This window comes from Pongo pygmaeus, chromosome 5, assembly GCF_028885625.2.
Source record: "Pongo pygmaeus isolate AG05252 chromosome 5, NHGRI_mPonPyg2-v2.0_pri, whole genome shotgun sequence".
NCBI lineage: Eukaryota > Metazoa > Chordata > Mammalia > Primates > Hominidae > Pongo > Pongo pygmaeus.
In genome coordinates this window covers 155,415,586-155,440,849 of record NC_072378.2, presented here as the reverse complement: position 1 = coordinate 155,440,849, position 25,264 = coordinate 155,415,586, and the positions used below count along the sequence as shown (strand labels likewise).

At 41.4% G+C, this 25,264-nt stretch overlaps 1 protein-coding gene across 10 annotated transcripts in view; it reads right to left on the bottom strand.

Moving 5' to 3' along the window:
* SCAF8 (SR-related CTD associated factor 8) overlaps positions 1-25,264 on the bottom strand; it is a 229,774-nt gene that overhangs the window by 72,041 nt on the left and 132,469 nt on the right. For 2 of the 10 annotated variants that reach the window (XR_010126804.1, XR_010126800.1), the window contains exon 22: positions 15,094-15,261. The exons of the other annotated variants lie outside the window; for them this stretch is intronic. The gene's annotated coding sequence lies outside the window, so the exon portion shown is untranslated. The remainder of the gene's footprint in view (positions 1-15,093; positions 15,262-25,264) is intronic. 10 annotated transcript variants of the gene reach the window in all.

Genomic DNA, 25,264 nt, shown 5'->3' with positions numbered 1-25,264 from the left:
ACAGCGCCAAAGGCTAAGAAGCTCAAACCTATGCCCTCTGGTGTTACCAAAGATACATCCAATCCCTCAGGTGCACATCGCTTATTTCAAGCCAGTGGCCTTAAAATCCCTCAAATGCTCTCCAGGATGAGCATATTAATCCATATATATATATATATGGATGAAATCTCAAAGTATCTATGGCATTCTCCAATGGATACACTCAAGATTTGCCCTTCAATGTATGGAAACTGGAGCTGATTTTAAAATTTCAGATGTGGTCTGATTTGTGTGGGACAGAGTAATATTGTTAAGGTAAGGCTTGTCACCCATCTCAGCTTGAACCATATTCTTCTGCTACAGAGGTCTACGCCTTCCTTAGGCTTTTGTAGCCATGTTAAACTGTACTGACTCTCTAACCTCTACCTCTTCCTCATGGGTCACAACTAAATAGCATTTTATCACACACTCAGAACAACTGAGTTTTTTGGACCTAGGTACTGAAGTCATCCAACGTTTTAGTTCTCTCTTCCACCTTCACATCACCTGTAGGCTTAATGAACATGTCTTATATGCATGTCCTCATTCACATTGGTAATAAATAAGTTGAAGAGGGCAGGTCTGAGGTTACAAATCTCTGTCTCCTTTCAGCCCTTTTAAATGGATCTGTGACAATCTCAAGAGTGCAGTGAGAATGACAAATCTGCACAAGCGATGGCGCCCCGCCTTTGAAATCCACCTGCCTGCCTCCCCAGCGCAAACCTGCAGCCCCTGGTTCTCAGCTGTCCTCAGCGTCCCTTGCTCCCCACCCCCCATTTTGTCTCCATGCTCCTTTTCTTCATCCAGCTGGGCTTGTTTCCCTCCCTCTGACCAAGGCTGTGGCTTCTGATGTCTGCTCTACAACTCTTAAGCCATGGCCAGGTAAGGGGGTGTCTCACCTCACTCTCTATCTCATTATGAGATTGGGGTCTGAGGTCCACCCTTGCAGCCCTCCACCCCAGGTTGACATAGGTCCATTAATTGGTAGTTTAAGTAGCATGGTGGGTATGAGCCTGTGGGGCTGCACTGCCGTCCAAGCCATTTCTCCTGCCTTTTCACAAATAAATTTAGTGCCTTTCTCAAATACCTTACCAAAATCCTGAGACAGCATCTACAACACTTTCTCATTCATCATTGAAGTAACCCTCTTTTTCAAAGCTGCAATCATTTTTTTTTTGGCAGGAAGTGTTATTAGGGATCCTCTGCCAGTTCCGCTGGGGCAGAGGATCCCTTTTTAACGCTGAAAAATCATTTAATTAATTCTTTTCAGCACTCTGTTGGGAATGATGACAAGTTCACTGGCCTGTAATTCTAGGAAGCTAGCTTTTTCTTTGCTTGAAAATCAAAACATTCACCCACTTCCAAGCATCAGAATCCTCTCCGGCTTGCCACAGCGGCTTGCCACAGCGGCTTGCCACAGTTCCTGTTTGGCAGCAAGTTTGAGGCCAACCTGGATGTTCTGGTTCCCAGGGAAGTCATTTTTTAAGGCAACAGCAACTTTGAAAACAACTAGGGACAATCTCATCATCTTCCCACCTATTTTAGGCTTTAGCTCCTTCTGACATGGAGTTCTGGCTTTGTCATTTATTAACATAATGCCACAGACACTTGTTTTTACATAAGCTTCATCCTCAAACCAACTTCCAGCCTCCTGATTTGCCTTTACAGTTCTGTACGTCTCTTCCACATTCTTCTTGAATTAGGTAGGAGTCTGCCTCTCCTGTGCTGGTCCTTTCAGATTTGGCCTGTCAGAGAGTAGACTGTGGGCACAAGAACCTCCTTTCTTTTTCATTAGGATTATATGTCACCTTACACATATTAGCAAGATTATACTGTGAGTTTATCATCCCTCTTGTGTCAGCTTTTGCAATGATTGGAATGTCCACCCATCTGAAACTCATGCTGAAACTTAATCCCCAACGTGGCACCATTGAGAGGTTGGGCCTTGAAGAGGTGATTTGGTCATGAAGACTCTGCCCTCATGAATGGGCTAATCCATTCATGGATGACTAGATTAATAGGTAATCATGGGAATGGGACTGGTAGTTTTATAAAAGGAGGAAGAGAGACCTGCGCTAGCACACTCAGCCCCCTTGCCCTGTGATGCCCAGGACCACCTCAGGACTCTGCAGAGTCCCCATCAGCAAGAAGGCCCTCACCAGATGCAGCCCCTTGACCCTGGACTTCTCAGCCTCCGTAACTGTAGGAAATAAATTCCTTTTATTTATAAATTACTGTTTTAGGTATTCTATTAAAAGCAACAGTAAGCAAACTAAAACAGCTTTCCTCTTCAAAACTCTGTCCACTGAATTCATTTCAGAACCCTTTGAAATCTGTCTTCCAAAAAATGTTCTAGTAAGAGCAGCACTTTAGGTATATGTGATCAATGACATGTATTATGCATAGCCGTATACTTGATAACACCCACCCATTTGCTTTACACTCTGCCTCTGCGATGGATTCCCATCAGCACCCTGGACAGATGGGCATCATTATCCCCATTTTCAAAGAGAGCAGGCCTGTGGCTCAAGGCAACGTATTGTGTAAGCGGCAAAACCAGGCTGAAAGTCCAGCTCTGGGGACTTCAGAATGAATGATGCCTCCTCTACTCTACACTGTCTGGTACTCTTTAAAACAATTTTCTTTTTGCAGTGTTTTATTCTATATGGCAAACAGAATTCTCCTATATTTTTAAGAATAAAAAATGCTCAGATTTAGAATCATGTGATTTATTTTTTCCATACTTACCCCTATCTTATACTATTTTCTACAGTATGCATTATTTGTATGATTTAAAAAATAGGATCATAATGAAAAAAATAAATAGGAATATTCTGAGACCCAATTTTATCTATATAAAGGGATAGATAAAGACTCTTAAAATTTAACAAAAGTTCAAAAAATTACAAAAGGAAAATTTTGCAAAATTGAGAAGCTTCATAGTGGAATTTTATTATAAAAATGGGAGAGAGATATACTTGCTTTTTTTCAAAGAGGCATCTAGTTGGGTGGATTGGGTGGGTGTGTGGACAGGACTGGCTAAACTTAGGTCTCCGTCTCATACCACGCGGCCACAGGTCCAGGGAGCCTGGGCTGACAACTCTCTTGTATGCACCCATTTTAAACAAACCCCTAAATAGATGGGGTTTAGAGTTGACAGGCAGATATGTCCAGGACTGGAGTCTAGCTTTTAAAGTGAACAGGAGCGATGTTCTGTTTACCACTCCTCTGCTAGTCAACTCCTTCATGGGAGCAAGTATGACTAATATATGTGGGTGCACAGTGGACCTGGGCCCATGTGCTTTAGTAAATTCATTACCTAATTAATGTGAACATGTGGGGAGTTTTTCTAAATATATTCTAACAACTTATACTGATTATATGTGCATTGTATAAATCTCATATGTACAAACTGGAAACATGGTTTTAAAGGAATGTGGAAAATTCTCAGGCATGCTGAGACCTGTCCAATGTTAGTTAGTTAAAGGAGAGAATCAGGACTAAGACCTAAACCCTACTCTAAAAAACTTAATCTAAATTGTTTTTAGAATACTGAGTTAATTTAAGTAGCTCAGTTCTAGTCAAGGCAAGTCTCAGTTTGGAAATCAAGTGTTCAGGATATACACTACAAACAGGAACAATTTGTCAATTGAACAGTTATGTAGATTCATATGTATATTTCATATTTTAAAAAGTTATATAGATCAATGATTTGGCAGCTGGCTGAAATAATTCCATATTTAAAAATCTGTTGGGAGCATCTGTTAGCAGTTTTGAGTTTCTAATGCAGACTAACAATTCGGTGATAGCAAGCTGTCTTCTTATTAATGTTCCAAAAAACACAGTATTTCAAGATTTTTAGAAGGGGAGCCAAGATTTTCTGGGATTTAGTTAAGTGAAGCATCATCATATCTTTTGCCTTTCATAAGTCTCTCATGTCTAGGATTAATAAGCAGTATGTCTTGAAAAGTGTTATCTGACTTTCTAAAAAAGATGAACTGGGACTCATAAATAGGTGGCTGACCTGCATTTACTCTTTCCCAGCCTAAAAGATAAAGTCATTTAAAAGATGTAAAACTACCATCACATTATATTTACATCATTCCCTTTCTCAAAATTATGGGATTTCCCTTGTCCTTTGCCCTTAGCCAAGTTTGAATCAAAGACTTAGGAAACATTCACCCTCCCAAAGAGGTCTATTTAGTTTCCTTGGCTTGCTTCCCCACCCCTCACAGCCATCTTTTTGTAAAATCACATCCCCCACCATCTTCAAAAGCCTTGAGACTAACCTTCCTGATGAAGCTTTTTAGCTGGATCCCTCTTAGCCACCAGATGGGGCCCAGGGAGTCGCAGACAGTATACCACGCGCATGCAGTTTCCATGCCTTCCCGCCTCCCAGACCACTGCACCCGAGCTTTCAACTGGAGGAGGGCAAGGTCTTTTCCTTAACTTCCCAAGCATCCAATACAATGCCTGGCCACTCAATTATTTGCTGGGTTAACAAATAAATGAACAAAGCCTACAGCCCAACTGATGACCAACATGTGCTCATTTTTTAGTTTCAACATTTCCTTTTTCTACACTATATCAAATAATAATGTAGAACATCTGAAATTCTACACGAATGCATTTTTAATTTGAAAATAAAGAGTAGAAAAAGTCTCTTACAGTCTGACACATTTTCTACTTCATCTTACAGTTTTTAGTTTATAAATTGTGTTATGTCTGTGAGCGTACAAGCTTTATGAATGTAGAACTAATGTCGTATCCAAACTTTATCGACTATAAAACCGGTGTAGTGTCATGCACAGGCACCCGAAAATTATTGAAGGAATGCCTAGAAGGCTGGGCAGGATGTTCTTTACCTTCCTTTGGTGAGAAAGAAAGAAGAGGCAGAAAATTAAAGAGAATATGTATATATGCAAAAGGCTATCCTTGGGTGAGAAAGAAGATGCAGATAGTTAAAGAGATTATGTGTATGTACAAAAGGCTATTACTAGAATTACTATCAGAACAAGCAGTGAAAAAGAGGAAATGAGGAGCATAAAGTGGGCATTAACCTCTTGGGAAGAAAACACGGGAAGTGAAGTATCTTTTTTACATGCTGATCTAAGTAGGTCCCCACGCAGGCCACCGTATGACAGCATAGTGGCTTTAGGGAGGACTGGGTGAAGGAACAGTAGTAGGTCAGGGATCATTCGGTCTCTGGGACAGTCAATGGACAGATGTTTACAGCTCCGAGTGCTAAACTGCTACTGTGTGAAGCCAAATATAGGCAGTTAAAAAAACTAATCATTTTTGCCAGTTTTGCTAATGTTAAAATTGTTGTCTAATACCAACCATGCCAGTACAAAAAGAGCATTAGGTGAATTTTACTTTTTTCTGTATGTTTTTGTCACTTCAGTAGAACTAGAATCTCTACTGAAATACTTTATTTTTTGAGACGGAGTCTCTCTCCGTGACCAAGGCTGGAGTGCAGTGGCACGATCTCGGCTCACTGCAACCTCCGCCTCCCAGGTTCAAGTCATCCTCCTGCCTCAGCCTCCCAAGTAGATGGGATTACAAGTGTGAGCCACCATGCCTGGCTCATTTTCCTGTTTTCAGTAGAGACAGGGTTTCACCATATTGGCCAGGCTGGTCTCAAGCCCCTGACCTCAAGTGATCCACCCTCCTCGGTCTTCCAAAGTGCTGGGATTACAGGCATGAGCCACTGTGCCCGGCCTCATCTACTAAAATACTTTAAGTATATGGAGGCTACCCAAGATCTATTTGCTGAATGAATGAATGGTTTCTCACCAAGTCCTTAATATTTAGAATATTCTAGAACTACGTCAGGTTGCCACAGTGGAAGTATTCTTGCATTCTGCTGCCAAAGATGTTCTGCCCTTGTACACGGATTATAAAAAGCAGGATTTAGTGCTGACACGCTGGCTATAATTCAAAACCTTGTGAGAGTGGTCTCATCACAGGTGATACTATTGATCAAGCATTTATAGAGCATATGCTAGAACTGTCTCCAGAACAAGGTACCCTTTTATCTTCCCATTTTTGCAAGACAGTTATTAAGGCTGCCTTGAGTATAAGAAACTGATTCAGGGGTGACAATAGTCTAAGGCAATTATGGCACAGCCAAAATCTGATCCCCAATTTTCCAATTCCTGCTTCCTTTGAAACCCAGCTGTGACATCTGTATGGAAGAATGCTACTTCCTCATCTTTAACTGTTAAGTAACGATTCAATCAAAATTATACACTAACGCTTTGCTCCAAACTAGAGAAATCATGGCTAAAATGCTTTTTTTTTTTTTTTTGAGACTGAGTTTCACTCTTGTTCTCCTGGCTGGAGTGCAATGGAGCAATTTCGGCTCATTGCAACCTCTGCCTCCTGGGTTCGAGCAATTCTCCTGCCTCAGCCTTCCAAGTAGCTGGGCTTACAGGCATGTGCCATGACGCCCAGCTAATTCTTGTATTTTTAGTAGAGACGGGGTTTCTCCATGTCAGTCAGGCTGGTCTCCAACTCCAGACCTGAGGTGATCCACCCGCCTTGGCCTCCCAAAGTGCTGGGATTACAGGTGTGAGCCACCGCGCCTGGCCTGAAATGCTATTATTGAGAAAGCAGACAGAGTACCGAGAATCCCACAGTCAGTTCATTACCTTAACTCCCTCGTCCTGGAGTGGCTCTTTCCCTCTAGAAGATTATAAAGGTAATACTGCCACCAACATTAAACGAACCCATAACCTGTGTCCCAGTCATTCTTCAAGCCCTCACTCTCAAGGCTTTACTTACTGTGTGCTCACACTCAATCCACACATCTACACCTTGGTCAGTCCTCACCCCACTGGGTCCTCACCTTCCCCTGAGGGTGCACTAGGAGTGGCTGAGCCAAGTCTTCTCTCCCGGCCCCACCTACCACCACCTGCCCTTTGCTTAATCCACTCATTATTATCCCCAGCTGAGTCTTGCTCCCAGCCACACTGAGCTCTGGTTTCTGGATTCTACAAAGACATGCGATATCCTTTAAAAAAAAAAAAAAAAAAGAAACAAAAAAAGACAAAATTTCCCACCCCAAACACAAACACAATCCTTCTAGCATTTTCCTTGTGCTATCGAGTGGTTTTCCTCATAAAGACAGGAGTACGATTACTAAGTGCTCCCTTACACTTAACGCAAATGTGTCTGTGCCTAAGTTTTACTGTATACAAATATTCAACCTAATTGAGTACTTATGATTATATGTGATGAATATTTTCAGCTTACTATAATAAAGAGTGGTAATTACAGACAAGATTTCCTTGCGGAACATCGGGAATGTTCCAGACTTTCCCCAAAAGTAGGTTTTATAACCTGCTTGCTGCCACGTGTTTTTGCTATGAAAGGAATGCTGCAGCAGCTGCATGGAAGGGTGCTGGTGGTCACTAGCAGCCTGCTTAGCAGAGCACAGGTATCTGGACTTTGGAAACAAGTCACAACACAACCACATGCATTCCTGATTCAGATTCTTGCAGAACCTTCAAGTCTAATATACAGAAGATGCTTTCAGTTTGTTCCTCAGATAGGAATATCAACACTATATACATACACACTATAAGGCTGATATAAAATGAAAAATGAAATATCCACCCAAATAATTGTAGTCCAGAGTTGTGTGAGACCTACTGTAGGAAAACAGACTATTTCCAGACAGGGCTATTGGAGGTCAGCAGTGATCTTTTATTATTTTTTATTTTTTTGAGACAGGGTCTTGCTCTGTGACGCAGGCTGGAGTGCAGTGGTCTGATCACAGCACTGCAGCATCAAACTCCTGGGCTCAAGTGATTCTCCCACCTCAGCCTCCCAAAGTGCTGGGATTACAGGCATAAGGCACGGTACCTGGCCAGCTGTGATCTTTTAAGGAAAATTAAAGCTTGCTATGGTGTATGTCATTATTCAAAGTAAAATCCAAGCCCTTTTCCTGTAATAGCTACTGTTGCGTGTACATTTTCCCTATCACCCATTCATCTCTCCTGAATAATCTGTGGCACTTCCCTGTAGGCCGAGATCCCTACGTCCTTGGGCAGCACAGTGATCCTCCTCCTTTCCTCCCTCAAGTCTGGGCTAGCTTGTGGATTGGCAACAGCTGTGGACTGGTAGGAGCACAGGGTCAGGGAGCGCAGAGTGGCTCATAAGACAATCTTAAAAGAGATGACTAAGCCTACAGTATACCTGGTCCTTTGAAACAAATACAATAATGACAGTCATGACTACTCAATACATAGCAGATGCTGTGCTGGGAACTGATGTGAATTACCTTATGCAATCCCCAAACAGCCCTATGAGGGATGCACTGGTACTAGCATTCCTGTTTTACAACAGGGAGTTTAAGTTTAGACAATTTAAGTAACTCCCCTGAAGTTCCATGCTGTTGTATGGCAGAAAGTGGATTTTAATCAGATCAACTTCAAAGGCTCATACTTTCACCTGACATCAGACTGCCTCTTTCTTATCTTTTTTATTTTTATTTATTTATTTTTTTGAGACAGAGTCTCACTCTGTCACCCAAGCTGGAGTGCAGTGGCGCAATCTTGGCTCACTGCAACCTCCACCTCCTCCAGGGTTCAAGCGATTCTCCTGCCTCAGCCTCCCATGTAGCTGGGACTACAGGCATGCACCACCATGCCCAGCTAATTTTTTTGTATTTTGAATAGAGATGGGGTTTCACCATGTTGACCAGGCTGGTCTCGAACTCCTGACCTTACGTGATCCTCCCACCTTGGCCTCCCAAAGTGCTGGGATTACAGGTGTGAGCCACCGCGACTGGCCTGCCTCTTTCTTTTTTTATTTGAGATAGAGTCTCACTCTGTTCAGCCCAGGCTGGTATGCAGTGGTGCAATCTCAGCTCACTGCAACCTCCAACTCCTGGGTTCAAGTGATTCTCGTGCCTCAGCTTCCCAAGTAGCTGGGACCACAGGTGCGTGCCACCACGCCCGGCTAATTTTTGTATTTTTAGTAGAGACAGGGTTTCACCATGTTGGCCAGGCTAGTCTTGAACTCCTAGACCTCAAGTGATCCACCAACCCTGGCCTCCAAAAGTGCTGGGATTACAGGCATGAGCCACCGCGCCCAGCCCATACTGCCTCTTTTACATGAAAGAATCTTTGCACTTAATTTCAATTAAAACAGACTTGCCACTATTTTTATTCAACAAAAATAAACTTTCTTAATTACACTGAAAAAACTCCAAAGTATTTTTAAATGAAAAGATAATTAAGTGGTGAACATTCAGAAAGCCATTTGGTGTTGAAAGGAAAAAAAATGGTACTCAATGTTCTATTAGGCTGTTGCAAAAGTAATTGTGGTTTTCTTTCTTTTTTTTTTTTTTTTTTTGTTTTGAGACGCAGTTTCACTCTGTTGCCCAGGCTGGAGTGCAATGGCGCAATCTCAGCTCACCGCAACCTCCACCTCCCAGGTTCAAGCGACTTCTCTGCCTCTGCCTCTGCCTCAGCCTACCGAGCAGCTGGGACCACAGGCACGAGCCACCACGCCTGGCTAATTTTTGTATTTTTAGTAGAGACAGGGTTTCACCACATTGGCCAGGCTGATCTCAAACTCCTGAACTTGTGATCCGCCTGCCTTGGCCTCCCGAAGTGCTGGAATTACAGGTGTTGAGCCACCGCGTCCAGCCATAATTGTGGTTTTTGTCATTAAATGGCAAAAGCCGCAATTACTTTTGCACCAACTTGTTTGCAACAAAAAAGTCAAGGCCATAGCCATATCCCTCATATTCCTAAAACATAAAGAAGATAAGCTGGTTCCTTGAAAATCAACCAGAAAAAAAAAAAGTCAGGCTTCAGCATTTAAAGTGAATTTCTGGTTGTGTTTACACATAAAAACTAACTTGGAAATTAGATAATTTGTCTACAATAAGCATTAAATTTCAGTTTTTGGCAATGTTGAGTAATGAGATATTCCACATAAGATAATTTTTCAGAACTTCACTTACAACTGCAATACAAATCCAACTCAGTCTACAGTGGCAAATTTGGACCTAGTAAGACACCAGGCCTTGGCTTGTCTTTGGTCTTTATTTGTTAAGAGTTTTCTGTCTTATTTCACAACGTAAAGCTGTTACTGCTTGCTGCTGTCAGCTCTGCACTAGATGCTGGTATAGTCACTGTACTAGATGGTGGAGTTTCTTGCTCTATGGGACACACTGTCAGCCTCATCTCTGTAATTACTGTGAACTAGAAAATCAAATGGGCTGGGTGTGGTGGCTCACACCTGTAATCCCACCACTTTGGGAGGCTGAGGTGGGAGGATCACCTGAGCCCAGGAATCGAGACCAGCCTGGGCAACACAGTGAGACCTTGTCTCTATTAAAAATAATAAATATCAGGAGGCTGAGGCAGGAGAATTGCTTGAACCCAGGAGGCGGAGGTTGCAGTGAGCCAAGATCTCACCACTGCACTCCAGCCTGGTGACAGAATGAGACTCTGTCTCAAAAAAATTAAAATAAAATAATAAAATATAAAATGATAAATAAATAGGCAGGGCACGGTGGCTCACGCCTGTAATCACAGCACTTTGGGAAGCCAAGGCAGGTGGATCACCTGAGGTTAGGAGTTCAAGACCAGCCTGGCCAACATGGTGAAACCCTGTCTCTACTAAAAATACAAAAATTAGCCAGGCATGGTGGTACATGGCTGTAATCCCAGCTACTCGGGAGGCTGAGGCAGGAGAATCGCTTGAACCAGGAAGGTGGAGGTTGCAGTGAGCTGAGATCGTGCCACTGCACTCCAGCCTGGGTGACAGAGTGAGACTCTGTCCCCCCTGCCCAAAAATAAGTAAAAAATAAATAGAAATAAAATAAAATGACTAAGATTTCTAAAAAGGTGTCTGAGAGATAAAGCTGAGTTCATTCTCAAGTGCATACATTGCACTGGACTTCACACGTGGGCTTCAGAAGAAACCTGTCTGCAATCGTGCTGACCAGGAGAAAGCCGGCCCTGCTGACCCTGTCTGTCTATCTGCCTGTCAACACCCGGGAGCTCTTGCCCACTCATACACACAGCCCACCAACACTCAGAAGGCCTGGCACACCCTAACAAGCCCCTGGACCTGGTTGCTCACACCCTCCTTGACCAATTCCCCAGGCAATGATCATCTGACTTCCCCAAAAGGCGTGCCTCTTTTAGTCCTCTATTTGCCCCTCCAAAACCCATCCTGTCACAACATCTTGGCTGTACAGAAGCCTCTGGTACTCACTTTCTGGTTTTTACCAGCCATGTTAAGGAATAAAGGAAAGTCCTGGGCAAGTGACTTTAAATAAGTACCTGACTGTTTGAATGGTTCTGGAACCAAACCATCGGTTTGTTTTGTTCTCAAGTGCTCATCACAATGAACATTCTGATGGTCTCTTTGAAGGCTACGATACTAGCAGAGTAGGCATCAGCCATTTCAAATGCATAACTGACTCAGTGGATCACAACTCCCAAGCTGTTTCCTCACACAGAAGCACCACACTGAATTTAATGGTCCAATAAAGAGGTGTGTTAAGAATATGAGGTTGGAGAGAATATAACTTAGTTTGCACACTGTACACGTGCAGCCTATGCCTCTGGTTTAAAAGTAAAATTAAAGTTTTACAGTGACCTGTTTATGTAGTTTGGACAAGGCCGATCAACTCCATGAGGGCTGGGCCACATCTCCTCTGTCCACTGTTGTTATCTACTGCTCCCCATGGCACCAGGTACCTACAGGCACTCAACAAATGTTTGTTGAAATAGATGTCTAACTCAAAGTTAAGAGCCATTCTGGGGCATCAGCTACCTATCAATCCTCCTCAAAGAAACCAGAAAGTTGCTACATCTGACTTCCACCTCAGAGTTGGTTGATACCCACGCCATACCTGTGTATATAGGGACACACGTCTGCCAAATTCTCACAACTCCTGTCTCCTTTCTAAACGGCTCAAATTTCATGTGTTGTTGTATGACTCGTGACTACTGTATTGTATTCATCTGATTTCACTAGTTAAAAATGTGATGACCACACAATGTATTGTATATGGAAGAGTGACAGGCATGCTAGAGTGACAGGCATGCTAGAGTGAGGCAACCTGGGACATTCAGTCATGCTAATTTCAAGTAATGTGATAAAGAATCTCTGCTTGACCAAAGTGAATTTCACCTACGTATCTTGGGCCTAAAATAAGAACAGATAAATTTTGAGTAAAAGTTCAATGTAACAAAGGCACAGCAGTGACCCTGTTCTATTTCAGGATATACCATCAGAGGCACAAATGCTAATGGGAGGAAGCCTGGCAGATTCCAAACGCACCAAGAGATTGCTTAAAGATAAAACAATTTACCTTCATTGGAAGCAGAAAATGTGGGTTGGAGAATTACAAGATTTTTTCCATATAACTTTAAACTTTTCTCAGTAACCAGGCAAGATTTCCGAGCCAGAATCTTTTAGCCAAAAATGTCCCTGTACAGTACCCTCACAGAAGTCAAATTAACAGGAAGATAAAAAGCCAGGACAACCGGACTCAACACTGTTAGTTACTGTAAAAAAACTTCTATACCCATGTAACAAACCTGCGCATGTACCCCATGAACCTAAAAGTTGAAATTTTAAATGGTAATAACAGACACTCAATAAATACTTATTAAACAAACTACTGAATATAAACACATTTTCCAAAATGCTTTGCTGTTTATATTCAGTGGGTCTATTCTTTGAGACACTTTGCTCTGTAGATATAACTCTTACTGTAGGCGAACATATTCTAGTAAAATTCCCTATACCTCAAATTTTATTTTATTTTCTTCTCACTGATTTCAATTATAAAAGTGGGATTTCCCCTATTGGAAAAATACAGTGGAAGAAGATGACTGTGCCAAAATATCTCTCTAATATTGAGTTGGATGTAAAGTTTTATTATGTCATTTTATAGAAACAGGATCTCACTATGTTGCCCACGCTGCCCTCAAAACTCCTGGCCTCAATCTATCTTCTTACCTAGGCCTCCTAAAGGGCTGAGATTACAAACGTGAGACACTGTGCCTGGCCCCACTGAAATATTTCAGAATCTCAAATTTTCTATTCCTACATTTCTTAAGGAGGACATGTAAAGTGAAAAGAAATACCTTTTTATTTCCCTTTTAAATTATAAGGAATATGAACACTCCCACCAGGCCATTTAATTTCAACTCAACAATATTCACTGAGAGCTAGGCATGGTCAGGCATTTTGCTAAGCACTGGGGATATCAAGTTGCTACCAGTAATATCTAAAAATTAGCTCATGGATATACACAGCCAAACTGGCAAAACTGGCTTCATAGGTTCCCAAATTGATAAAGGACTCTACAATAATCAGTGCATAAAAATGATCTAGCAAAGCAACAGCAAATACCTCTGACCATGACAACAGTTTCAAACATTAAGACAAAATTATTTATATATGCATGGAATTCCTTCACTTGCTCTGCTGTCATTAATTTGCAAACTTTCTCTCCTGATCATTCTCCAATGAATGATTTATTATTATTACTACTATTACTTAACGTAATTCTACTTAAGAACCTACATAAATGGGTTCTGCAAAAATGGTACCAAACATGTATCTTTAATTTCCTAGATTTCACAATTTAGCTAATTCAAATTTACAGCTGTCACTGTTTATATTTTGAGTTTATATTGGAGAATTGTATTGAACTGCATTGGAATATTTCTCAGGCCCCTTACCAAAATGTTATCAAAAGATATTAAACAAAATTGGATCCTTTTGTCCTTGCTCATTCATTTTATTCCTTGTTTAAAAGATACTGAATGCAAATGCTTTCAACTGAAAAAATTTTAAAAGATATGGTTTTCTTATATATTTAAATTGGCTACTAAACCCCAAATGCCAGATTTTGAAAGCAATTTCCCAAATGTCACATGCAGCTGTCAAGCGTAGATTTAAAAATGAACAAGATGACAAAGACAAAGCCTTGTAGGACACAGAGCACACAGGAGCTCTCAGGAGCTTTGAACTTGGTCCAAGAGACACAATTATTTGGGGAGAAGAGGGCTCACATGGTGAAAGCTGGTCAAGGTACACATGAGTTTTAACACGAGTTTTAGTTACACTAAAAATCTCTCTAGAAATTCAATCCAGCTGAAATCTAAGCTATAATCACTAGGAAAACTAAAAATGTTCCAGACTGAAAGAACTTACTGGGTAGACATTGGCCATACAAATGAGTAGAACATTACATTCTTTTAGTTTGTCAAACTTAAATTGATGGTCTTGAATACGAATAGATTCTGTGTTTTATAGTCAACCAACTGTCCCCTTTTTTAAAATCTTCAAGAATACGGCAGAAGTGAAATCAGATGGAGAAGTTGGTTACATGTCAGTGAGCCGAAAGAACACAAAAATAGCTTTAAACATAATTTGGTTGATAAAATATTTTTCAACAAGGATTTCCATTCTTTAATTTGATATAACTCATTACAAAATCTGCGTATAGCCAATAGATAAATGCTGGATCCAGATCCACATAGGATTTTGTAGGTCCCTACATACTTTTCCGGGTTATTAAGAATGCATCTCATGCTGAAATCTACAGGCTTCATTAGCAAGATGAAGTATTATTTTAGGCAAACAAAGTGAAATAACTCAAAATCTGAAAAGACAAATGGCAGAGCATGGGATCTGAACACACAGTCTGCGGTTATGAAGAGAAATTCACATCACAGATCATGAAGAAAAAGGACACAAGCCCTCAATAAATTTCCATCATAGGGTCAGCTACAAACTGTCTTAATCCAAACCACGTAGAACGGATGTTAAGAACACAGGAGTTGCCATCAGACACTCCTCAGTTAGAACTCACCTTTTGCCCAAATTAGCTGTGTAACTTGGGCTAAACTGTTTGTTTCCTCATCTGTGAAGTGAAGTAATAGTGCCTATTCTCATGTGGTTGTTATAAGGATAAATTAATTTACGTAAAGCATCCAGTATAGTAAGTACTCAATATGTAGAAATTATTACAATTATTATACAATATCACTGACACCACCACAATGATCAGTAACGCCTTCAAACCTTTTGTAGCCACACTCCACAGTACTGGGATGAGGAGAAAGAGAGCAAGCCGCCACTTGTAGATATCTAGAAAAGTCCAGCGAGGCCCAGGGCACAGGTGAAATCCATACACATTCTAGGACATCGAGCCATCAGTCCATGTCCTGGCTCTGCTGTGATTTTAGGTTTCTAATTGGGATGCAAGATAAAATACAGGATGCCCGGTTAAGATGAAATTTCAGACATATTTATATTTAAAAAATTATTCATTATTTATCTGAAATTCAAAAGTAACTGGGTGTCCTGTATTTTCATTTGTGAAACCTGGCAACTCAATCTCTAACGCCCCTTTTCTCTCGCTCATTCACTGAAAAAGAACCCGAGGGAATTCTGTTTTATCGTCAACTCCCTGACAATGAGAATGTGATTTCTAGCAACAAAACAAACAACACTATTCATTTGCAAAAGCTGTATTAAGTTTCCCCAAATTTCCAAGGAATTTTTGCCCTATCATGTCATTTGATGCTTACTGTAAACAGCTATCTTCACTCCTGCTTTATAGATGATGAAACCATGCAGACAGGTGAGCTGTCATCATTTCACAACTGCTGCTAAGTCCCCTCCAATCATTTGCCACATTATCAGATTCCACATATCTTCCCTCAACCATGAGGATTTTAAAAAGCTTTATTTTGCATTATGAAAGCACGTTAAACATGCTTTTCAAATTCCCTCCTCTTCTCCCCAATTTGACATACTGAGTTCTTATTCATGGGCTGGAAGATCTTTCAACTGCCTTCTGGCTCTAATTTTCTTTGATCTATGACCCACAAAGTTGCTAAATCCCAAGGCCAATTCATTCAAGAATCTCCGACAGACTTTGTGCCTCCAGACTCAGCCTCATAGCCTGCTATTATTTGCCCTTCCTCTTGCAAGACAAACTCTACTATAATAAAAGAATGTGAAGGTTCCACGGAGCTTGGAGACTCTCACTACAACCATGTTGCTCATCACCTGCAGCACACGACTGCATTCAGCATCACGCTCAAGGGTATCCACAGCTGCATTCAGCATCACACTCAAGGGTATCCACGGCTGCATTCAGCATCATGCTCAAGGGTATCCACGGCTGCATTCAGCATCACACTCAAGGGTATCCACGGCTGCATTCAGCATCACACTCAAGGGTATCCACGGCTGCATTCAGCATCACGCTCAAGGGTATCCACGGCTGCATTCAGCATCATGCTCAAGGGTATCCAGGGCTGCATTCAGCATCATGCTTAAGGGTATCCACGGCTGCATTCAGCATCATGCTCAAGGGTATCCAGGGCTGCGGGGAGCTGCTTCAGTTCATTTACCTCCAAGTCACCTCCCTCCCTAGCACGAGCCACTTCTTCGAGGGCAATCTTGGCTTCTCTCAGCACAAGGCGCCCTCCTTTTCCTCCACAGAGACTTGTCTCTACCTCTGCCTCTTCCAGCACAGTAAAAAGAGCACATGAACTCTTGAGTAGTAACACCCTCAAATAATATCCCTACACAAATATGTTCATCCAGTCCTTGCTACTGGTTTACTTCTTGAATGGCTACTTTTTTTCCCTCCTTACTTTTCTACATGTTTATGCACAACAATGCTATCTGGTTTTCTTCCTTTCTTTCTTTTTTGAGACAGAGTCTCACTTTGTCACCCAGGCTGGAATGCAGTGATGCAACCTCCGCTTACTGCAACCTCCACCTCCCGGGTTCAAGCGATTCTTGTGCCTCAGCCTCCCAAGTAGCTGGGATCACAGGCACGTGCCACCATGCCCCACTGATTTTTGTATTTTTAGTAGACAGGGTTTTGCTATGTTGGCCAGGCTGGTCTCAAACTCCTGGTCTCAGGTGATCTGCCCGCCTCAGCCTCCCAAAGTGCTGGGATTACAGGCATGAGCCATGGTGCCTGGACAGAAAATTAGAACCATGTCTCTACCTGGTTTTGGACCAGTTATTTTGCTTATTTTTCTTAGAGATGGGGTCTTGCTCTGTCACTGGGCTGGAGTGCAGTGGGGCAATCATAGCTCACTGCAGCCTCAAACTCCTGAGCTCCAGAGATCCTCCTATCTCAGCCAGCTGAGTAGCTGGAACTACAGGTGTGCACCACCACGCCCAGTTAATTTTTATATATATTTTTAAAAGATGGGGTCCTGCTATGTTATCCACATTGGTCTTGGACTCCTGGCTTCAAGTGATCTTCCTGCCTCGGCCTCCCAAAATGCTGGAATAACATGCATGAGCTACTGCACCCAGCTGCTGTCTGGTATTGAATAAATAATGCAAGACGGCAAAGGTGTGGCTTTCATTAGTTTTATCCCATATCCAGCCCATTAGCAATACACATATACTGTGAAATGTATGCTTTCCTGAAATTCAAGTACTGCTAAAAAGACAGGGAGACTTTAAATCTAAAGCTGCCCTCCCCAAATTCCATTTCCATATATCTTCTAGGATACTCAAATCTTAAGAATGAATATTAACAACAAGAAGGGTCTGATACTCCTAAAGTCTGTAGTCTTAATTTTTCTCTAGAATCTAGATCATGAAAAAAAAAATAGTTACCATGTATTCAAATGCTTACCGTGTGCCAGTTCTATTCTAAGTATCATCACACTATTCTGTGATGTTAGAACCTTCTGAAACAGATGTGAAACTGAGGCACAGGGCAACTGAGTAACTTGCCTGATGCTGTAAGACCAGGGAGAGACAGAAGTTAGGCTCCAAAGACACGCTCTTTACCCATACAGCATCCGAATGCCCTAAATTAAAATGCTGTAGCTAAAATTTTACACGTGAAACAGGTCTGGGCAGAAGGAAGGGGATGTTCGTGTAAAATAAAAAAGGTAAGGTAAAATCATTCTTTCTCCCTTTGACCTTGCATATGATCCTTTCTGATCAAGGCTGGGGAGGTGATAAAGGCTCTGGTGGTTAAGGAAATGATGTTCCAAAATGCAGAAAGGGGTGCTGGGACCCAAAATAGAGGGGGAATTGAAAGACAATTTCTGGCTTTCTCAGCCTTTTTCCTGAGACCACTCCTGTTTCACATGACTCTACTAGTTAAGGAGGTAAGAATGTAACTGTAATCTGAACCAGGGCACCTGCTGCTGACAGACTCCTACTGCCTACAAGAGAAACTGCAAGCTCTTAGTGAGGGCCCCTCACAACTGGAGGGGCCAACCAGAGCTACTCCCTGCCCTCCATTCACTCCATACCCTTTCATGCCTTCGAGTAACCCCTGCAAATGCACTTCACTTCCAGCAAGCTGCAGGACGCCGGTCAAGTGCCAATTTCTCTAATCGCCTTCCCTACTCCACCCCTTTCCACGGTTCATGGATGCATTTCCACGGCACGCTGCCACATCTCTGCCATGGCGCCAATCACTCTGTCCAGTAATTACCTTCCTGACTGCATTGTGGATTCCTCAAGGGCAGAGACCTTGCTTTCTTTTAGCGTGTGCCTGGTGCCTATGTGTTTGCTGAATAAATGAATGCATTCAATGTAGGGATGATACATTCATTCAAGTCTTAATCAGGTTAAAAGTTTAGAATTTTAAAATTATACAGAGTATTTTCCAAGCTTAGAGCTTCCATATACCCAGAAGAAATGCCAGTCATCCATAAGCATAAATTTAAGAAATTCATTTTTCCTTCAAATACTTCTATTAATATGCAATAAAATTACTGTATTATTTAAGCATTTTAAAGAAGGAAAATATTGAGTAAAAATATTCCAGCCGGGCACAGTGGCTCAAACTTGTAATCCCACCATTTTGGGAGGATGAAGCAGGTGGATCACTTGAGGTCAGGAGTTCGAGACCAGCCTGGCCAACATGGCAAAACCCCAACTCTACTAAAAATACAAAAATTAGCCAGGCGTGGTGGTGCATGCCTGTAATCCCAGCTACTCAGGAGGCAGAGGCAGGAGAATCACTTGAACCTGGGAGGCGGAGGTTGCAGTGAGCCGAGATCACGCCACTGCACTCCTCTCTGGGCGACAGGGAAAGACCCTGTCTAAAACAACAACAACCAAAAAAAACCTTAATATTCCAAAAGTTACAAGAGTTTATCATAGTGGAAAAAAAGTTACTGAAAAGTGACCTAAATAGTGTTCTATTTCCTGAGCCTCCATAAACAAATTATTTGCAAAATATATCTCAATACAATGTCACTCTGTTAACTAAAATAAGTTCTCTCCAATAGTCTTATTTATTAAACGTATAAAATACCTGGAAAGCAGTGAAAAGTAATTATTCTTTTTTTTTGCGGGGGACGGAGTCTCACTCTGTAGCCCAGGCTGGAGTGCAGTGGCATGATCTCGGCTCACTGCAACCTCCGCTTCCCAGGTTCAAGAGATTTTCTTGCCTCAGCCTCCAGAGTACCTGGGATTACAGGCACGTGCCACCATGCCTGGCTAATTTTTTGTATTTTTAGTAGAGACGGGGTTTCGCCATGTTGCCCAGGCTGGTTTCGAACTCCGGAGCTCAGGCAATCTACCCACCTCAGCCTCCCAAAGTGCTGGGATTACAGGCTTGAGCCACCTGCCCAGCCGATTTTTTTTATCTTGTAAAAAAACCAACCTGTAACTTAGATTTATAAAATAGGTGGTGATGCCATATATTCCAGGAGAAGTTCTCTCTGTCTCCTAGCCATCAGACCACCTGGATTATTGGACATAATTCAGCATTCTGGACTCACTACACATAACAGACCCTAATATAGCTGGGGGAAACATACAAAAAAGAGGCCTACTTCTGTCTTTGATAGCTGATTTATAGAAGTTAAAATACAATCACATTTAAGAAATAGCTGGTATCATATTGTACTATGGAATGTTCTATTCCAGGCTGTTTAACCTTTGTGTGTGTGTGTTTTGGGGTGGGGGGGGTGAGAGGGAGTATTCACACGTGACTCGTTTAAAAATCTGAGCACAGGCCAGGCGTGGTGGCTCACGCCTGTAATCCCAGTACTTTGGGAGGACGAGGCAGGTGGATCACCTGAGGTTAGGAGTTTGAGACCAGCCTGGCCAACATGGCAAAACCCCATCTCTACTAAAAATACAAAAACTAGCTGGGCATGGTGGCACACGCCTGAATCCCAGCTACTCAGGAGGCTGAGACAGAATTGTTTGAACCCAGGACGCGGAAGTTGCAGTAAGCCAAGATTGAGCCAATGCACTCCAGCTGGGCGACAGAGCAAGACTCCATCTTTAAAAAAATAAAAAAAATCTGAGCACGGATTTTTGGGTATTATGGTAATATGGCATATAATTCCAAGGAATATCATGGTCAACCTTATTCTTAACACCCTTTGCCTAAGAAATATATGGCTCTTAAGTTAATCACAAAGATGATGTAGTTCATGGCCTTCTATCTAGTCTAGGGAAACCCTACCATCCCTAAAGAAAGGCCAGATGTTTATGAGACATCACATTTGGGTAATTTTTCTGCCAGTTCACCTACCTATAATAGACGATAGCAAGTTGGAACCAAAATGTCTCAGTACAGTTGGTTTATCCCACCTACATAGAGGCAGTGACTATGTAGATAATTGCTTAGGGATACGAGGTTTAAAAGTATACAGTGAACATAAAAACTTTAACTAATATCAGTCTCACCTTTCAAGACCAAATTTATACCTATAAAAATGTGTCTATATATTTCTGTGCCAGATATTGGTTTCCCTCACTCCAAATTGGTATGTGGGTAATAAACTTTGATTACATAGAATTTGAAAGTTAAGCCAGGCATGGTGGCTCACGACTGTAATCCTAGCACTTTGGGAGGCAGGGGCGGGCGGATTGTCTGAGCTCAGGAGTTCGAGACCAGCCTGGGCAACATGGTGAAACCCTGTCTCTACTAAAAAATTACAAAAAATTAGCCAGGCATGGTGGTGCACGGCTGTAGTCCCAGCTACTCAGGAGGCTGAGGCACAATAATTGCTTGAACCTGGGAGGCGGAGGTTGTAAGCCGGAGCGCACTGCACTCCAGCTTGGGTGACAGAGCAAGACTCTGTCCCCCCACCACCCCCACCAAAAAAAAAAAAAAAAAAGAAAGTTAATAAAGTTAATAGAGAGTCCAAATACAAATAATCAAATTTTTTAAAATTTTTAATTGGGTCTGTTGAAGACAAATGCACAAATGCCTTATAAATGACCTAACAGATTTCTAATGTGAAAAAATACTATAAAAATTGGAATGCTACAGAGAAATACTGAAAAAAAAAAAACTGTATTTTGTGACTCACTGAAACTAGGACATTTAATCGCAAAAAAAGCATCAATATCAGTCACTAAAAACAGCAACTAAAAATGTGATTATGTACTCTGTACAAAAAATTCCAGATTTAAAAAAAAAAACTCATTGTACAGGAATGAACACAGGAAGAGCTTTAAATTAAAAAAAGTAGAGAAAACTTAAATCACTAAAGACTCTATACACATCTGGTTCCTTGACATAGATGTTATTCATTGAGAGTTAGTGAAAACACAGAATATACTCTGTTTTGATCCTCAGAGAGCAGTCAATAGAGTGAGGTTTAAGAATTCAGCTACCATATCCCAGCATGAGTTCTATTTAGGAAAAAAATGGGTATGTAATTACAGCAGATTGAGTATTTACTACATTCTATGTACTATTCTAAGTACTTTACCTATATAACTCAATGACTGCATACCACAATGCTGTGAGGCAGGTACTAGTATCAAGCCCATTTTACAGATGTCGAAACAGGTGCAGAAAGGATAACTATAAGATAACCTCATGACTACTAAGTGGCAGAGTCATAACTCAAATCCAGGCACTCTCTCCAGGACCCACGTTGCTAACCACTGCAATGTGCCCTCTGCACTGAAAATTACAGTGTTAGAGCTAAAGGGACCCATGAAAACACCTGCATTGTAGTCTCCTTCTGTAAACTGAGGCCCAATCACATTGGTCTATGATTCCTCGCTGCTTGCTCCATTCACGACATTCCTTTATCACCTTTTACAGCCACCTTCACAGGAACTTGGGTCATTGCACAAGGCTGACTGGAGATTTACACATTTGCTTTGACTATCTGGTAAGGACACCATTGCAGTTTTATAACAAAACAGCATTTTGTTCAGTTCTCACATACTCCTCTGTTATCAGAAGCCTCTGTGGCGATAATCATATAAAACAATACCCTATGAATATTTTGTTGGACACTCAGAGAATCAAACACTATGTAGCATGGACACTATAATAGTGTAAATGTCTAAACAGTTTTAATAAGTAAAATCTCATTCTTAAATAGATGACAGTACTGAAAAGAATACCTTCGAAACGATTTTGGATTTGCAAATTAAATGTTAAGAATAGATGAAAAAGTCTCCAACCCCACCTCAGATGCTGAATCTGATGAATGTTAAAGTTCTTTCAAACCCTGAAACTGAGAGTCTGAATGGCTGTTTCTGTGAAATCATAGTTTCTGGTGCTTCGGCTGATTCACCTAAGTATACTATGAGACAGTGTGCCAGGGCTCTACTCAACCTCATCAGAATATGCTCCCATTATGTGGACAGACAGTAACAGGTGACTCTCAGGTGATGACAGGCAAGTGATTTTGTTAAGAGGTGAGGTGGGAGTGGGGTGGGAATTTGGTTAAGTTCCCAGAAATATCAATGATTGTTATTAGTTATAACATTCTAGGATAACTAGCTCATCCCTAGAAGCAAACACTGGGTTTCCTTTTATAGGTGCACAGTGACCTCTACTGGTACAAGTATAGAATCCCAAAGTGCAATTTTCTCCATAAGTGATTTTCAGAGGCACAACTAAGAATATTTATTCTTTTAAAATGACACCAAAAAGAAAAGATATAATTTAAAAAATACTTATTTTTTGAAACCTTTTATAATTTTCAATTAATGAGATCTCCTCTTCTACCAGAATTAGACATTTCAATTAAAGTTGTCCAAACACATAATGTCACAGAATGCAAAGAACTAAACAGTATTTTAATTTAAAAATCCTGCTGCTAAGTGTTATGGTGTCAAAACTGCTATAAAATATAATTATTTTGGAATAACTCTAATTTACCCAAAAAGTACCAAAGGCACCAATTATAGAAGAATTATAGCGCATATTTAAAATTTGCAAAATGCTTTGAAACTTTGCATTGTCGAATGCTAAGTAACTCACCTTCCCGTGGATATTTTGCTTCCCTGATTTTAAAACAATTAAAGCATTGGTTTTCTCTCTTAAATCCCAAAGGCTATCAGAAATAAACTGTAGGGAGGTTTATTACATTTCTAGAAACTTCCAATAGGCAAGTTTTATCTGCATGTGAAACAATGCCAAGTGAGATGCTGACGTCAAAGACAGCCTCCATATGTGTCATTATTTGTCATGCACATCAAAATACTGTACGTGAGTTCGAAGGAAAATGAGTTTTTAAAAACCCATGGCAATATTTTTAATTATTGTAGGCTGAAATTATTTCCTTCAAACTGTATTTCCGTAACTTTCCACTGCAGAAAATGAAGTAGAAAAGAATTTAAAATAATACTTTTCAGTGAGGAACACTCAAACCAAATTTCATTCCAACAGCGGGAGAATACAGCTTCCTTAATCTTGCCCATTTTGTTTGTTTTAACAAAGTATAATAAAAATAGCTGTGAACTAGTGAGTTAGCCAGTTTTTGCCCAGAATAAATATAACAGAGTTCCTTTTCAAGAAATTATTCATTGCTTAGATAAGAGTAATGAATTAGGAAAAATGAAGACTTTTTATTTAACTTTGATAACTAGGACTCGCATATCTGTATGGCACATTTCCTTTTCACGATTTCTGTTTATTAATTAATAGCCCATATTTGCTGTACTACATGCAAGGCACTGCTGGGGATACAAGGGTTACAAGGCATAGTCCTTGCTCCTGAGGAACCAGCACTTAGGGAAAATATGACTGCTATACAAGTAACTATAAGAACATATTTTATTTTATTATTTTATTTTGAGATGGAGTCTTGCTCTGGCACCCAGGCAGGAGTGCAGTGGCGTGATCTTGGCTCACCACAACCTCCACCTCCCAGGTTCAAGCAATTCTTGTACCTCAGCCTCCCAAGTAGCTTGGATTACAGGCGTGCACCATCATGCTCGGCTAATTTTTGTATTTTTAGTAGAGACAGGGTTTCGCCATGTTGGCCAGGCTGGTCTTGAACTCCTGACCTCAGGTGATCTGCCCACCTTGGCCTCCCAAAGTGCTGGGATTACAGGCATAAGCCACTGCGCCCAGCCTATAAGGACATATTTTAAATAATTAACCCTTAAAAGACAGAGTTTTTACTAAAAAATGATCTAAACTTTTCATACAACTCCCTACCGCCTCCCTCCCCTACCCCTGCCCCACATAACAATATCTGTAGCCACCTCGTGGGGCCCTGCTTCTGCAGACCTGTAAATGTCTTCTCTTTCCTTGCATATTTGGGGCATCAGATGGGGAAAATTATGCTTCTGGCTCAAGGAATATCCATATTAACCACTGTTAAAGCAATTGCTGGGCCAGGCATAGTGGCTCATACCTGTAATCTCAGCAGTTTGGGAGGCCAAGGTGGGAGGATCGCCCGGGCCCAGGAGTTTGAGACCAGCCCGGGCAATATAGCAGGACCTCCCCTCTACAAATAATTTTTAAAATTAGCTGGGCATGGTGGTTCCTTTCTGTGGTCCCAGCTACTCAGGAGGCTGAGGCAAGAGAATTGCGTGAGCTCAGGCAGTCAAAGCTGCAGTGAGCTGAGATCATGCCACTGCACTCCAGACCCTGTCTCAACCCCCCACCCCGGCCCCGCCAAAAAAAAACAACCCACAATTGCCACCACACAACTCCTACTCAAATAATCGTATCAGTAAAATATGTCCTAGGATCACATAGTGAATAGACACATACTAACAGCTTTCAGTAGTGAAAGGTGAAGAGAAAGAGTGAAGCCCCAGGGTGAATCCATCAGGGCCTGGCCTCTGTTTTGTACTCTCTACTCTCAGCCTACAGGATAATGCTTTACTCACATAAGGATAACACGGGACACTACAAAAGCAATTTTCTAAAAGTTAACTCTAATTCCCTGAAAACATTCATGGGTTTTAAAATTATAAACATTAAATCACAGCCGGGCATGGTGGCTCATGCCTGTAATCCCAGCAC